At 40.2% G+C, this 3,383-nt stretch overlaps 1 pseudogene; it reads left to right on the top strand.

The window, feature by feature from the left end:
* The window catches only part of LOC119339809, a 19,327-nt pseudogene that overhangs the window by 6,767 nt on the left and 9,177 nt on the right, over positions 1–3,383 (top strand).

The raw sequence follows: 3,383 nt of genomic DNA, 5'->3' as shown, positions 1-3,383 counted from the left end.
AAGATAGCCCCCTCTTTGCCGTCCGCCAGCAGATGGCAAAGAATCTTTGCCGTCCGCGAGCAGACGACAAAGAGTGGGGGTGGACCGTTGCAGTATACAGGCATCCGGTGGCACCTCTTTGCCGTCTGCTGGCAGATGACAAAGAGCTGACGGCAAAGAAATGACAGATGGCAAAGACCTTCTTTGTCGTCTGCCAGTTCTTTGTCGTCTGTTGTTTGGTAGCTGATGGTAAAGACCTTCTTTGCCGTCCTGGCAGACGGCAAAGTCCCTGATTACATATTTGCATGATTGAAGACATAAACATGCTCTCATAAGCCTTTCAGATGTACCGACTTCCATCCTTTAGATTACCTTAGGCGTACCCTAGTCGCCTGATTCTCATCAATCTCTGATAGACGAAGTCCTATGGTTTAGACAATACTGATTACTAAGCCCTTCCAATCCTTAGTTTACCACGTAACCGGTTTCACATCTCGCAACCACTACAAGATTTTGAAACTTTTCCTCGTGCCTGAGCAGTCAGCGATGACCAAAAAACACTAGACAAAGTGTTTGGCCAGTGCAACACTTGGCGAACATGACTCAACTGGACTCTCGTCGGCTATGTTTATTTTGCCGGGTGCTCTTCCATGGGTGCTCAGTGAAGACATGAAGAATTCCCTCCCAACTGCCAAAACACATGTACTCAGCAAACAAATGGCTTGGATGAAACGACATGAATAGTATCGGTGCCATGTATCATTGATGCTTTGCCGAGTGTTCCACTTGGCAAAGGGGCAAAGATTATTGATTGTTACAATAGACAAACTTTTTTAGTTGAACTGGACAAATGGGCAAGAAGGACATGCAACAGTCATGCTGCTAAGCGTGACAAACCGTTCCGACTCATCATCTAGACAGAACATCAGGGAGGGTGGCGGCCATGCCAGATGAACCCATGGGGGTGACAGAGGTAGTGCCGCCGCCTACATCGATGGGGTCTGTACCTGCAACGGTGGCTAGGAGAAAAGCGAGAAGGCAACCATGGGGCAAAGGAAGTGAGATGCCCAAAGATGAAAGATTTGTCCCGCTGACACTCGGATGTTATGAAGGCAGCGGAGTGGAAAGGAAGAAGCTGCACGTACATGGAAAGGGCTCAAGGGAAAAGTATAGGTCACGTAAGGAGGGATCAGGTTTGAAGAAGGGGCATGGATGGGTTGGAAATAGGGAGATTGACTTCTAAGCGTGGTTCTCTGTTTTTATATTGGTTCAAGCCGAGTTAAAACTAATCCATTGATTTCCTATTTGATAATAAAGGTCCATGTAATATACATCCAAGTATTTTTAAATTCTGAGGCAATTTCTAGCCAATTTTCTAAAGAAAATATGTATTGTGGTGTTACTATATAACATTATATGACTATCTTGACCCTAGACAAAATATGTAGTCTAGAGAATCGGGAGGGTAAATGACGAGCATTAATTATACTACGCCTAGATACACATAGGCAGGCTAGGCCAGAAGGTCGTATGTACTCCCTCCGTTCGGAATACGTCTAGAACTAAAATACGTCTAGATACATTCATTTCTGCGATAAGTAATTCCGAACGGAGGGAGTACAAAACAACAACCATACTGGAAAGCCCTGGCTGCTCGCATATCCCACCCTGGTTTAGACAGGTAAGCAGAGGTAGTGATGTGGGTAGTGATGCGGGCAGTGATGTGTTGGCCGGGCAGGTCAACCAGGAGATGGCACTTACATGGACCACACACATGCATGCTCAGTTCATTTAAGTGATACTAGTATCATTAGCTTCATTTTATCCTTGTTGAAAAGAAAGATTATTTTTAGTCTTCAGTAGGTTTATACATACAACTCACTATTTTCTTGATGATATGTAGTTTAATCAAGATGTCTTTGAAGGATCCATTATCCGCTCCATAAGAAGCATTATCACCTCTGTGCCTTCTTCCGGTTAGTGCTAGCTATCTTTAAGAGATATTATTATTATTAATAATAATGTTCTTGTACGGAATTAACATATCTACAAGAATGTACTAAGTTTAAACGAGTGAATAACCTAACTTATTTGAATTTACAAGGGCATGGTGAGGCTATCAGCTTGTTCAAGAGATTGAAGGCTATGACGTTGGAGGAAATCAAACTCATGACAGGTGGTTTCTCGGAAGAGCGACTACTTGCTGAAGGTAGGAGTGGAAAGGTATACAAGGTATGCACTAGGTTTGACTAGCTAGCTTAATTTTGATGTCCATCTAGATGCCTCTTGTCAACACAATTATAAATCCATTTCCTAATATGATGCATTAAATATATATAGGGAATTTGTGAGGATGGACAAGTCCTTGCTATGAAGGTTTTAATTAGTTCACTAGCACTAGAGAAGGTTGGGCGTTCCACGCGTTGGCTTGGTTTGATAGAGTTCGACACTCAAAATATTGTCAGGTTAATTGGTTACTGCTACAGAACGCAAAGCAAACTTGTAGAGCATAAAGAAGAAGGATATGTGTATGTCGAGGAGACACGAAGGATATTCTACTTCGAATATTTGCCAAATGGATCCCTTGAGCGCCATATTTCAGGTATATATGTATGACACCGCAAATGCATTTCGGGTATATATATGGTTTCGTTGATTATTTCTTTATAATTGGTATTGCTTGTTTCTACCACTTGTTTAGACATCTATTCGATATTTGATATTAATATACTGTTACATTCACATTACAATATCATTCAAAATACATAAAATATTCTACCATGGTAGAAATATTTGATGAAGATGCGTGAGGTTGTCGAAAGATCTTAATGTGTGCCAGAGAAATAATAATAGCATTGAGGTTCGTGGTTCGCCAAGCGACACAATAAACTTCTATATATTCCTTATTTTTCCTCTTAAACTACATATCTCCCGTTATTTAGCATTCCGCCAATATTTATATTATGTAATTGAAAATTAAATTGAGCTATTCATGGCTCATACATATTTTTTCTCCTCTTCGTCCAACCCCTTATATCACTTTTCCAATTGCAGTTTTCGTTTTCATCCTTTAATGCCATGGCGTACCTCTGTATGGTTCTACGCCAATGCATCTTGCTTGGACTAATTGTCCTTGTTGCATGTCAATATAAGAGAAGTAATTGTGTGTGTGTATTATCAAAAAGTGTTCTGATTGACTATATATTCAATTTAACTAATCTCACTATGTTATCTATAATTCTTCAGATTCAATTAAAATTGTAGAAATAATTATGACCAAGATTCATTTGTTTAGAAGGCATGAATATATATAGTAAAAATATATTTACATGAGGTCTTCAAAAGAACTTTGTGTGTGACATCACATGACCGGTCGTATTTATCGTCGGCAGTTGTTATGGTAA

The sequence above is a fragment of the Triticum dicoccoides genome, chromosome 7B, assembly GCF_002162155.2.
Source record: "Triticum dicoccoides isolate Atlit2015 ecotype Zavitan chromosome 7B, WEW_v2.0, whole genome shotgun sequence".
Lineage (NCBI taxonomy): Eukaryota > Viridiplantae > Streptophyta > Magnoliopsida > Poales > Poaceae > Triticum > Triticum dicoccoides.
The sequence above is the reverse complement of the archived record's forward strand: the minus strand, read 5'-3'. Positions and strand labels throughout refer to the sequence as shown.